Source organism: Pan troglodytes, chromosome 1, assembly GCF_028858775.2.
Source record: "Pan troglodytes isolate AG18354 chromosome 1, NHGRI_mPanTro3-v2.0_pri, whole genome shotgun sequence".
Lineage (NCBI taxonomy): Eukaryota > Metazoa > Chordata > Mammalia > Primates > Hominidae > Pan > Pan troglodytes.
Window position 1 is genome coordinate 119,805,458 of NC_072398.2, and position 14,302 is coordinate 119,819,759.

Here is a 14,302-nt window from a genome sequence, read left to right on the forward strand (position 1 = left end):
TTCAGCAGGTACCAGTCTGCTAGAACAATTACAGTATTTGCAAAGCCAGAGTTAGAAAATTCTGTCTGCTCCCGTTTTCTAGAAAATAACAACCAATGGCCAGGCGCGGTGTCTCATGCCTGTAATCCCAGCACTCTGGGAGGCCGAGGCGGGTGGATCACAAGGTCAGGAGATCGAGACCATCCTGGCTAACACGGTGAAACCCTGTCTCTACTAAAAATACAAAAAATTAGCCAGGCGTGGTGGCGGGCGCCTGTAGTCCCAGCTACTCGGGAGGCTGAGGCAGGAGAATGGCGTGAATCCGGGAGGTGGAGGTTGTAGTGAGCCGAGATCGTGCCACTGCACTCCAGCCACAACAGAGCGAGACTCCGTCAAAAAAAAAAAAAAAAAGAAAAGAAAAGAAAAGAAAAAGAAAAAAAGAAAGAGAATAACAACCAACAAAAGCTCCCCCATAGCTTAAGGTCTGTTCCACTTTGCTTATCGTTTGTGGGGTGGGGACAAGACTTATTAATATGTGAGTGTTCCCCACCTTCCTTTAACACCCTTCTGTCTTCATTGTACTAAATAAAGACCTTGGCTGTCCCATTCCTATATTTTTGTGAAAGAGAATTGGGGGACTGCCAAAAACCAACAGATATTGGTGAGAATGTGGAGAAAAGGGAACACTTATACACTGTTGGTGGGAAAGTAAATTAGTACAACCACTATAGAAAACAATAGGAGATTTCTCAAATAACTGAAAATAGAACTGCCCTTTGATCCAGTAATCCCACTCCCAGGTACCTACCCAGAGGAAAAGAAATCATTATATCAAAAGGACACCTGCATTCACATGTTTATTGCAGTACAATTCACAACAGCAAAGTCATGGAATCAACCTAAGTGTTCATCAACAGATGATTGGATTTAAAAATGTGGTATACACATTTCATGTAATACCACACAGCCAAAAAAAGAATGAAATGTTTTTTGCAGCAACATGGATGGAATCAGTGGGAGAGAAAAATAAGGAGGCAGTCTCTGCCTGAGTATGGAATTGCAGCGTAGACATTAAGGACACCGTAGTCCTTATCAGAGGCTATTATCACAAGTGAAATGACTCAGAAACAGAAAGTCAAACACCAAATGTTCTCCCTTGTAAAAAGGAGCTAAACATATGGAGTGGAATTGTAGACAATGGAGACTACAAAAGGTGGGAGAGTGGAAGAGGGATGATGGATGAAATACTGCCTATTGGGTGCAATGTGCACTATTCAGGTGATGGGTACACTAAAAGCCCATACTTCACCATTACACGGTATATCCACGTAACACACCTCCATCTGTATCCCTAAATCTATAAAAATAAAAACAATAAAAATAAAAAACAAAAAGAGAAAGAAAACACATGGATAGCTAATGACAGTTTCAGTTTCCAACACAAAAAAGACAACTTTAAAAACATGAAAAAATTTGTGGACTGGGTTGAGAGAGAGGGGAAGGTCTGCAGAAGTAGAAGGAAAGATGAGAGAATTAGACAGAAAGAGCTGGAAAATAACAGGGACGTGAAAAGGCATAGAAACTATGAAGGGTGGATGTGAAGACAGGGATTTGGGCTTTATTGGGGGAAAGGTCCCAGCCCAACATCTCTGGAGGAGAATGTAGAATGGCAATTTTGAAAAATGTTGCCAATGCTTACATAGTAGACCCCTTTAAATATTCTTTAAGAGATGTAAGTAAGCATTGGAATTCCTATTTAATTGCTATTTGTGCAGGTGTAATGTGCTTGTTAAAAAATTTTAATTTTTAATTTTTGTGGGTATATAGTAGGTGTATATATTTATGGGCTACATGAGATATTTTGATACAGGCATGCTATGCATAAAAATCACATCAGGGTAAATCAGGTATCCATCACCTCATGAATTTATCCTTTGTGTTTCAAACAATCCAATTATACTCTTTTAGTTATTTTAAAATGAGCAACTGCATTTTTAAAAATATAGTCACCCTGTTGTGCTAGCAAATATTAGATCTTATTTATTCTTTTTACCTATTTTTTTTTAACTCATTAATCATCCTTCTTTTCCCTCCCTCCTGACCACCCTTCCCAGCCTCTGGTAACCATCCTTCTATTACTCTATCTCCATGAGTCCAATTGTTTTAATCTTTAGCTCCCACAAATAAGTGAGAACATGCAATGTTTGTCTTTCTGTGCCTGGATTATTTCACTTAACATAATGACTGCCAGTTTCATTCATTTTGTTGCAAATGATGGGATCTCATTGATTTTTTATGGATGAATAGTAGTCCATTGTGTATATGCACCACGTTTTCTTTATCCATTTGTCTGTGAATGGACACTTAAGTTGCTTCCACATCTTGGCTATTGTGAATAGTGCTGCAATAAACATGAGAGTGCAGATATCTTTTTGATATGCTGATTTCCTTTCTTTTAGGTATATACCTAGAAGTGGGATTGCTGGATCATATGGTAGCTCTATTTTTAGTTTTTTGAGGAACCTCCAAACTGTTCTCCATAGTGATTGTACTAATTTACATCCCCACCAATAGTGTATAAGGGTTCTCTTTTCTCCACATCCTTGCTGGCATTTGTTATTGCCTATTTTTTTAAATAAAAGCCATTTTTTAATTAGGGTGAGATGATATCTCATTGTAGTTTTAATTTACATTTCTCTGATGATTAATAATGTGAACACCTTTCCATACCTATTTGCTAATTGTATGTCTTCTTTTGAGAGATGTCTGTTCAGATCTTTTGCCCATTTTTAATCAGATTATTAGGTTTTTCCTATAGAATTGTTTGACCTCCTTATATATTCTGGTCATTAATTCCTTGTCAGATGGGTGGTTTGCAAATATTTCTCCCATTTTGTGGGTAGTGTCTTCACTTTGTTGTTTCCTTTGCTGTGCAGAAGCTTTTTAACTTGATGTAATCCCATTTGTTCATTTTTGCTTTGGTTGCCTGTGCTTGTGGGTTATTGCTCAAGAAGTCTCTGCCCAGTCCAATGTCCAGTAGAGTTTCCCCAATGTTTTCTTTTAGTAGTTTCATAGTTTGAGGTTTTGGATTTAAGTCTTTAATCTATTTTGATTTGATTTTTGTATACGGCGAGAGATAGGTATCTTGTTTCATTCTTCTGCATATAGGCAATCTAGTTTTCCCAGCATCTTTGTCAAAAATGAGTTCACTGTAGATGTATGATTTATTTCTGGGTTCTCTATTCTGTTCCACTGTTCTATGTGTCTGTTTTTACGCCAGTACCATGCTGTTTTGGTTACAATAGCTCTGTTGTATAATTTAAAGACAGGTAATGTGGTTTTTCCATTTTTGTTCTTTTTCCTTAGGATAGCTTTGGCTATTCTGGGTCTTTTGTGGTTCTATATACATTTTGAAATTTTTAAAAAATTTCTGTGAAGCATGTCATTGGTAATTTGATAGAGATTGCATTGAATCTATAGATTGAGAACTATGGACATTTTAACAATATTGATTCTTCCAATTCATGGATGACATGGAATATCTTTCTATTTTTTGGTGTTCTCTTCAATTTCTTTCATCAGGGTTTTATAGTTTTCATTGAATAGATCTTCCACTTCTTCAGTTTAGTTAATTCCTAGGTATTTAATTTTATTTGTGGCTATTGTAAATGGGATTACTTCTTTGATTTCTTTTCCAGATTGTTCACTGTTGGCATATAGAAATGCTACTAATTTTTGTACATTGATTTTGTATCCTGCAACTTTACTGAATTTGTTTACAGTTCTAATAGTTTTTGTGTGTGGAGTATTTGGGTTTTTCCAAATATAAGATTGTATCATCTGCAAACAAGGATAATTTGACATTTTGCTTTCCAATTTGGATGCACTTTATTTCTTTCTCTTGTCTGATTGCTCTAGCTAGGACTTCCAGTACTATGTAGAGTAACAGTGGTAAAAGTGGGCATATCTGTCTTATACCAGATATCAGAGGAAAGCCTTTCAGTTTTTCCCCATTCTGTATGATACTAGCTCTGGGTCTGTCATGTATGGCTTTTATTATGTTGAAATGTGTTCTTTCTATCCCCAGTTTTTTAAGGGTTTTTATAATGAAGGGATGTTGAATTTCATCAAATGCTTTTTCAACATCGGTTGAAATGATCACATGATTTTTGTGCTTCATTCTGTTGATATGATGTATCACACTGATTGAGCCATTCTTGCATCCCTGGGATAAATCCCAGGTGGTCACTATGAATGAATTTTTAATGTGTTGTTGAATTCAGTTTGCCAGTATTTTGTTGAGGACATTTGTTGAGGCATCAATAATCATTGGGGATATTGGCCTGTAGTTTTCTTTTTATATATATGTTTTTGTCTGGTTTTGGTATCAGGATAATACTGACCTTGTAGAATGAGTTTGGAAGTATTCTCTCCTCCTCTATTTTTCAGAATAGTTTGAGTAGGATTGGTATTAGTTCTTTCAATGTTTGGTAGAATTCAGCAGTGAAGCCTTTGGGTCCTAGGCTTTTCTTTGCTGGGAGACTTTTTATTACAGCTTTGATCCTGTTACTTGTTATTGGTCTGTTCAGGTTTTGGATTTCTTCGCAGTTCAATCTTGGTAGGTTGTATGTATCTAGGAATTTGTCTATTTCTTCTAGATTTTATAATTTATTGGCATATAGTTGCTTATAGTAGCCACTAATGATCTTTTGGATTTTTGAAGTATGAATTGTAATGTCTCCTTTATCATCTCTGATTTTATTTATTTGGGCCTTCTCTCTTTTTTTTAGTCTGGCTAAAGGTTTGTCAATTTTGTTTATATTTTCACAAAACCAATTTTTGTTTCATTGATATTTGTATGTTTTTCCCTTTCAATTTTGTTTATTTCTTCTTTGATCTTTATTATTTCTTTTCTTCTACTAATATTGGGTTTCATTTGCTCTTGTTTTTCTAGTTCTTTAAGATGCATAATTATGTTGTTTTTTAAATTTTTTTCTACTTTTTTGAGGTAGGCATTCAATGCTGTAGACTTTCCTGTTAGTACTGCTTTAACTGTATCCCATAGGTTTTGGTATGTTGTGTTTACATTTTCATTTGTTTCTTGAAACAAATGAAATATATTATATATTCTGGTTATTAATTCCTTGTCAGATGGATATACTGTTCTAGTATAACAGTTTCTTCCTTCAGCACTTAATAGATGGTCTATCCTTGAGTATGATCCATGTGCTGAGGAGAAGAATGCGTATTCTGCAGCCATTGGATAAAATATTCTGTACATATCTATTAGGTCTATTTGGTCTATAGCGCAGATTAAGTCCAGTGTTTGTTGATTTTCTGTCTAGATGATCTATCCAATGCTGGCCTTTAAGGTTTCCACTCAGAAGTCTGCTGCCAGATGTACTGGAGCACCTTTGAATATTATTTGTTTCTTTTCTCTTGCTGATTTTAGAATCTTTTCTTACCTTTGACCTCTGGGAGTTTGCTTATTAAATGCCTTGAGGTAGTCTTCCTGGAGTTAAATCTGCTTGTGTTCTATAACCTTCTTGTACTTGGATATTAATATCTTTCTCTAGGTTTGAGACATTTTCTTTTATTTTCCCTTTGTATAAACCTTCTGCCCCTATTTCTCTCTACCTCCTTTTTAAGGCTAACTTCATTCTTTTTTGTTCTTTTTTCTTTTGTCTCCTCTGGCTGTGTATTTTCAAATAGCCTGTCTTTGAGCTCACTAATTCTTTCTTCATCTTGATCAATTCTTCTGTTGAGAGAATCTGATGCTTTCTCCAGTATGTCAAATTGAACTTTTTAGCTGTAGAATTTCTGCTTGATTTTTTAAAATTATTTCAATCTCTTTGTTAAGTTTATCTGATAGGATTCTGAGTTCCCTCTCTGTGTTGTCTTGATTTTTTTTGTTTTCTCAAAATAGCTATTTCGAATTCTGTTTGAAAGGTCACATATCTCTGTTACTCTGGGATTCATCATTGGTGCCTTATTTAGTTTGCTTGGTGAGGTCATGTTTTCCTGGATGGTCTTGATACTTGTGAATGTTGGTTGATGTCTGGGTATTAAAGAGTTAGGTATTTATTGTAGTCTTCGCAGTCTGGACTTGTTTGTACATCCTTCTTAAGAAGACTTTCCTGGTACTTGAAGGGACTTGGGCTGGGCGTGGTGGCTCATGCCTATAATCCCAGCACTTTGGGAGGCCAAGGCAGTAGTATCGCCGGAGGTCAGGAGTTCGAAAACAGCCTGACCAACATGGTGAAACCCCGTCTCTACTAAAAAAACCCAAAAAGACAAAATTAGCCGGGCACGGTGGCATATGCCCGTAATCCCAGCTACTTGAGAGGTTGAGGCAGGAGAATCGCTTGAACCCAGGAGGCGGAGGTTGCAGTGAGCCGAGATTTTGCCATTACACTCCAGCCTGGGTGACAGAGTGAGACTCTGTCTCAAAAACACAAACAACAACAACAAAAAAGAAACAAAAAAACCCAAACAAACAAAAACAAAAACAAACAAACCAAAAAAATGAAAGGACTTGGGTGTTGTGATCTAAGTCTTTGGTCACTGCAACTGTGTCTGCATTAGGGGGCAACTCCAGCCCAGTAAACGATGTGACTCTTACAGACTTGTAGAGGTCCCGCTTTGGTGGCCTTGGTATGATCCAAGAGAATTATCTGAATTACCAGGTAGAGACTCCTATTCACCTCTCTTCCCTTACTTTCCCCCAAACAAACAAAGTCTCTTTCCCTCTGTTCTAAGCTCCCTGGAGCTGAGGGAAGGGTGACACAAGCATCTCTGTGGCCACCAACACTGGGACTATACTGGGTCAGACCTGAAGCCAGTACACCCCTGGATCTTGCCCAAGGCCCAAGGTGACGACTGCCTGGCTACCACGGATTTTCACTCAAGGCCCAAGGGCTCTTCAGTCAACAGGTGTGAATCCAGGCAGGCTTGTGTCCTTCCCTTCAAGGTGCTGAGCTCCCTCACAGCCTAGGGTAGGTCCAGAAATGCCATCTAGAAGCCAAGGCCTGGAATTGGGGACCCCAGGAGCCCACTTGGTGGTCCACCCAACTGTGGCCAAGCTGGTAAACAAGCTGCAATAAAAAATCCCCCTTATTCTTCCCTCTCCTCTCCTCAAGCAGAAGGAGCCTCTCTCTGTGGCCACCATAGCTGGGAATGTGCTGGGTTACATCTGAGGCCAGCATGTTATTGGGTCTCAGCCTAGGCCTATGGCGAGTACTGCCCGACTACTGCTGATGTTTATTCAAGGCCCTTGGGCCCTTGAATGAAGGTGATGAATCCTGTCATAGCTGGGTTCTTCCTTTCAAGGCAGGGCATTGCCTTCTGACCCAGGGTGTGTCTAGAAGTGTCATTCAGGAACTGGGGCCTGGAATGGAGGCCTCAGGACTTTGCCTGATGCCTTATCCTATTGGGGCTGAGCTGGTATCCAAGTTGCAAGGCAAAGTCCTCTTTGCTCTTTCTTCTTCTCTCCTCAAGCAGAAAGAAGGCGTCTCTTTGAGAGCTGCAAGCAGTACTGCCTCAGGTTGAGGGAGGGGTGGTGCAAGCACTTCCTTGGCTGCCCCAGCTGGTGTCTCACTGGGTTGTGTGTACCCCACGTCTGCTGGCTCCAAGCCCAGCACAGCACTAGAACTTGCCCAGGAATTGCAGTCCTTGTAGCCTAGACTGCCTTTCGAGTTTATTTAGGACCCCAGAGCACTTCAGCCTGTGGTGCCAAGGCTAGCTGGAACTCAGTTTCTGACCACTGGGATGGGCAATTTCTCTCTGGCTAGGCCTGGTGCCCACTGAATTCTATCCTGTGTTGGTTTTTGCAGCAGTAAGTTCCAATGCAAAGTCCCACAATCACTGTGCTCTCCCTTCCCCAAGCATATAGATTCCCTCTCTGCACCAAGCACTTGCTGCTGCTGCCAGGAGATGCGAGAAGGGTGTGTCAACAATTCAAGACTGTCTTTCCTATGCTGTTCAGGCCTCTTTCCTTGCTACGATGTTAAAAGCAGGTACTGTAATTGCTCACCTGATTTTTGGTTCTTATGAAGGTCCTTTCTTGTGTGAATAGTTATTTCATTTGGTGTTCTTGTGGGGAGGATGATCGTTGGAGGCTTCTATTTGGCCATCTTGCTCTGCTTCCTCTCCCTATGAACTGAAAATATTTAAAAAAAAATAAAAGTAATAAAGACTTGTCTTATGAGATGTCAAAAATATTACATAAAACATTTATTAATGAAAAATAATGCAAAGTTCACAATTACTTTTGTATTTATTGAAATGTATTTGGTTTTCCTTCTTTAGGCTATTTGTTTCCCTTAAATGACGTGCAATTTTCCTTTTTCCATGTGTGTGGTTCAGTGCTCATGTAGGTCAGCCTATTGGGCGGGGGGTGGGGGGGCTCTCAGGTAGTGATAGAAGTAGGAGGTGAATGATAATTTCAGTGTTTCTTTTTCAAGGGATCAGAAATATTTCTAGGCCAATCTTCAAGTTACTGTGAAATGGAAAAAAATGTTTTGGGTCAAGGTAATAGAAAAATATATCTTAGGTGTTAGGTGTTAGACAAATAGTAAGGCGTGAGAATATTGGGAATCTTGAGCAATAATTTTTATATACCTGGTAAGATTTTACTGGATATACTAGTAAGATTTATATACCTGGTAAGATTTTACTAATTTTCCAAAAGATCTTGGGCTGGGTTATCTGCCCTTCTGTATGCCAATGTATATTTTTACCGTTCAAAGAAGAAAGGAAGAACAGAGTGGAGATCATTTAACCTAAAAGACACAGACTGTTCTATTGCTTGGGGAGTAACTTGGTTGATGGAAGCCAAGACATGGGCTGTAGTCTGGCAAGTCCCATCCTGAGTTGTAGATATGTGCACAGTGGACAGCAAAGCAGCTGGGCAGACCCAGTCAGAAAACTGGGAGAGTAAGACCCATCAGGAGCTCTACCAATAAAGTGGGCCTCAGACAGGAATCATGTCTGGAAAAAGAAGAAGGAAACTCAAGATTTATTGAGCACTCTCCATGTGCCAGGCACGTGTCCCTGGAGGACAGTGGATAAGTGTATAAAAATCTGAGAACCCTACTAAAAACTCCAGTTGGATGAGTCAGAGACTTGGGAGGCTATGGGTAAGCAACTCAGTTGGGACCAAGTACTCTTGTCCTGTGCTCCCATGGCACCCCACAATAGCCCTATCTCCCAACTAGTCTCTGAGTTCCTGGAGGGCAGGGATGGTGTCATCAATTTTTGGCTGATCTGACCAATGGGATATTGGGGATATGATGGAATGTGACTTCTACTATGCTCTTTCTTGATTTACTTACTCTGGGAGAAGCTGTCTGCCACTCTAGAATCCCTATGGAGAAGTACATCAAGGAAATACTGAGGCCTCCTGCCAACAGCCAGCACCAGCTTGCTAGCCATGTGAGTGACATATCTTATGAGTGGATCCTCCAGCCCTCATTAAACCTTCAAAGACTGCCCCAGCCAACATCTTGACTGCAACTTCATGAGAAAACCCAAGCCAGAACCACTCAGATAAGCTATTCCTGAATTACAGAAACTATATGAAATAATAAATATTGCCTTATTGTTTTAAGTGGTTAAGCTTTGGAGTAATTTGCCATACAGCAATAAACAATGAATAAGGTCAGGAGTAGCTTGTTGGTTGAATATTGCCAACACCAGAACAGTTGAAGACAGGACAGTTATTAATTAAACCAATTTTTATCAAGTGCCTAGTCTGTGTCAGGTGCCACATATCTAAAGATGAATGTATTAGTTCATTCTCACATTGCTATAAAGAACTACCTGAGACTGGGCAATTTATGAAGAAAGAGGTTTAATTGACTCACAGTTCTGTAGGCTGTGAGGAACTGTTAGTCAATTATGATTGAGGAGGCCTCAGGAAACTTACATTCATGGTGGAAGGGTAAGGGGGAAGCAAGCACCTTCTTCATATTGCGGAGTGGGAGAGAGAGAGAGAGAGAGAGAAGGGGGAAGTACTACACACTTTCAAACGAGCAGATGTCGTGAGAACTCACTATCAGGCAAACAGCAAGGGGGAAACCACCCTCATGATCCAATCACCTACCACCAGATACCTCCCACAACATTGAAGATTACAATTCAACATGAGATTTGGTGGGAACACAGAGCCAAACCATATCTATGAACATGGCCATGAACCACCTCCTTCTTAAGCGGGCTAAAAGGAGGCTAGAATCCTTGAGGAAATTCTTGGCTCAGCCTGAGGTTTTGCTTTTAAGCAAAAGCTGGCAGCTGCCCCTGCACCTGTGCCCTCTCTTATCTGCCTGGCTTAGCCCCAGTACTGAGGGGTACAGCCACTGGCAGTGGAAAATCTATAGCCTTGGGGTTATCAAGGTGAGACAAAACAGAGCCTGGCACCTGCAACCCTAGCTTCCCAAGTGCGTCTGACCCCTCTTTCAGCCATATATCTCTCTTACTCACAAATCTAGTCGGTTTTTCTTGTTTTTGTTTTTGTTTTTTCCCTAGGGAGTCAGACTCTAGCAAAGTAGGTTACAATGTTCTTTGCACCATACTTCCACCCCTCCTCCTAGGGTGAGGAGAAGGGGGCAGGGGTACAAAGATAATGTTTCTCTGGCAGCAGCTGCCCTCTCCCCATTCTTGCCCTTGGCTGCAATAAGGGAAGAAGAAGCTGAAGAGCTGGCAGCTGCAGCATCTTATAGTTGTTCCGTCCTTCCTCTACAGCTGTGCAGCAAAAGCACAAGGAACTGAGGAGGAGATGACGCACAGGGATAATCATGCCACTTTCCTGAACTGGATTCCTTCCAAGACCCTGCTGCTGACTTTGGGCACTGGGCTTGGTCCATCAGGAGGAAAATTACATGCTTTAAATGAGCATTCCAATATATTGGCTCTATCCCCCATGAGCTTTTCTAGCCCTGAGCCCTGGACCTGGGGACCCTAAGTCCCAGCATAGCACCCTTCATTCTCTCCCAGGGCTTCTGCATTCTCTGAGGGAAGAACTCAGCCTCAGTGTCCAGCTGAGGCTTCCAACAGCAAGGAGTTCTGTCAGAGTAGCCGGGCCTGGGCTGGTGAGGGGGTCTTTGCTGCCTTTGCTAGGTTTCTGTCCCTCTGGGTGGGGTAGGGGTGCTTGCTGTTATGAATGATAGGAGACAGGAACACGATGGTCTCAGGACTTGGGGTCATGAGATGGCAGCTAAGCTGCTCCCACAGTGATAAAAGGGACCTCTTCCTTAAATGAGGCTGAACCAAGAGGCTGAGCAAGGCAGCTGGTGTGGAGGCACAATGGAGAGGATGCTGCCCTGGGCCTGTGAGTCTCCCTTTCCTTTTGCCCTTTATCCTATAGGTCATGGGGGTGTCTTGGGAATGGGGTGTGAAGGCCAGCATCTGTTCCAGTGAGATTTCTTTATGGAGTTCTGATATAAACCTGGAGGTTTCTATATGGATTCCCTCTGAGCAGAGGGACTTGAGCTCCAAGCCTGGGAATAATAAAATGGGGCCCTGGGAATCGCCACTGATAGGTCCAAAGGCCCTTGGGTCCTTGAAACCCTGTGAGTCTCCTCGCTAGCACTAGATCCTAACCGGGAAGTCCATATGAGGATTTCTTGTTATTGTATTTTTTTTTTTGTTTCAGGCTCAGCTACTCTACTGCAGGTGCAAATAGGTAAGGAGTAACATAGCCTCCTACCTACACTCCACTCTTCCTAATAGTTAACTCCTCTTTCTCTTTTTTCTTCCAGCTCTAAATTTCTTTCTCTTTCTTCATTTCCTTCTCCTTCCATGATGAAGTCAGGACTAGAGCCCCAAGCCCCCAGCCTGCTTGCTGGATCCCAGTTTGTTAGAACTGGGAGGGAACATATAGATCATTAATCTCAAACTCCTCATTTTATAGGTGAGAAAACTAAAGTGCAGAGAGGGGAAGTGGCCTGTCCCACACCACTCGCATCAGGATTTAAACATATGTCTTGATGCTAAGCCTGGTGTAGTCTCTATTATCTATTACTCTCCACTCCTCTTTGTTTTGTCTTTTTTCCCCTCAAATGTCCTAACATTTTTTTCTAATTCCTGGGCATTGGGCTATATATATGAGACATGGCTAAGACCTAGATAGGGGGAGTCAGGAGAGTAGAGTGGGAAGGGCATGAGCTTTGGAGTAAGACTGGCTGGAAATAGTAGATACACAATAAATACCTGGGGAATATATGGATAAATGATTTGGTATTAATCTTAACCTTGCAGTCTTGAGCAAGTCAGTTTTTCTGAATCTCATCTGAAAAGAAGAGAGTAATGTTTCCCTTGTAGGATTGTTATAAGAATTAAAAATATAAGCAAAAACATGCATGTAAAGCCTTTAAATAAAGCATCAGTCACCTCATATGCCAACTACAAAAGGTTACCATTTTATTGATAATAACGTTTAACAGTCTATTCTTGTGATAAATTGATGCATAATATCTGAGGAACATCATTACCCTGACCACTTGCTTCTGTGATAGCAAATTCATTTTACTTTATATCTTGACTCTTACTGAATTTTAAAGCTTTCTGGCTATGAAAGATGCTTAGGTCTTGCTGAGACTATGGAAAAAAATGTCATGACTATTTAGCAAGGTCTTAAATAGACATAGGAAAGGTGTGTAGCAGTATCTACCAGGTATATGCCAAGCTAATTCTTAGGTTACTTACTCTTCCCTTGAAGAGTTTATCAGCAAGTAAGACACGCACTGGGGGACTTGAACCACATAACTGCTGCTTTCTCCTCTTAGGCTCAGCCTATAAGCTAGTGTATTACTTTACCAACTGGTTGCTGTATTGACCAGAACCAGCCAAGTTATTTCCTAAGAATGTGAACCCATATCTGTATACAATTGATGTACGCCTTCGCCACTGTGAATGACAAAATTGCTTCTTATGAATGGAATGATAGTGATGTCCTATATCCTCAGTTCCAAGCCCTGAAAGAACGATCTGTAGGAATTGAGTCTACAGTGAGTGAGAGACAGGGAGGGATAATGGAAAGTCCAAGCTCAGTCTCCAGTTCATTCTCACTAGCATAAATTTCTGAGAGGCAAAGTCCTTTGCAGACAGTTTGTTCCTGAAAAGAATATGCACATTTCTGACAGTTATGGTAAAATATAACATAAACACTACCTGGGCAGTTGGGGAGGAATGCTTGCCATGGGGACTTTAGAAGTTGTGCTTGGCAGCTGCCCATTCCCCAGAGAGTCACGAATGAGGGCAAGAAAAGTTGCTTTCTGTGATATCTGCATCCTGCAGGCTCACAGAGTTCTCACGGAGATCTCACAGAAGCACATTTTGTTTCTTTCTGCAGCAATGGTGACCTGGTCAACTTGCTGGCCACTGGTAGATGGAACTTTGGTACTCAGAAGTAGAGCCTCCTCATGGCCAGGGGATGAGGGTGGAGGCAAGAGAGTCCCCAAGGCTGAGGTGGGAAACAATAATGCCAGAGAAGGAGGTGAAGATGGTTATTCCAGAGGAGAAAAAGGTTGGCACCTGCAAAGATGATATCTGAGTGGGAAGGGCTGGCTACAGCAGCTATGGAGAGATAGCAACGGTGCAGTGAGAATCAAGTACTTAAAAGAATATAGAGAATGATGCATGGTAGGGAGGAAGGTTGGTGGTAAAGAAGAGCTATTGTCTGCTGATGAGAATGGAAGAGCCCTGGGCTGAGTCATAGGCTTTGCTGCTGGAAAGTAGTAAGAAAAGATAATCAGCATCACAGGCATGTGGACTCTGGGGTTGGAAAAGGAGATGGTGAAATAGATTTGACTTGTATATAAAAAAGCCATTTAAGCTACTTTTTAGATTATGAAAGTAACGCATTCCCATAATTATTTTAAAAATCAGATAACTCGATTGTTTGACATAAAAAGTAACTTGCTCCTCTTCCTTCTTCCCCTCCCCAATTATCTAGAGGTAGCAGCATGATGGTTAGAACAAGTTGCAGTTAAGTTTTTAAATTCTCACTGTAATAGTCAGTAGACTTTCTGATGGTTACCTATAAGTTAACAGGCTAATTCTTACTTGTGGTATTTGACCAATATTTCTTCTTCCTGAGATGTCCTTTCCACCAACATGGCTTTTTCCACCTCCACAACTCGAATAAATAAGAGTCTTTGCACCCAAAACTCCAAACTGCATCTCTTCTTCCCCATTTTAAATTATCCAGTTTGGTGCTAGTCAATTTACTTCCACCAAACAAACAAACAAACAAACCTTTCTAGCTATTAAATACCTGAACTTAAAAAACAAAACAGATAAATTAGAGAAGTTGTGATATGGTTTA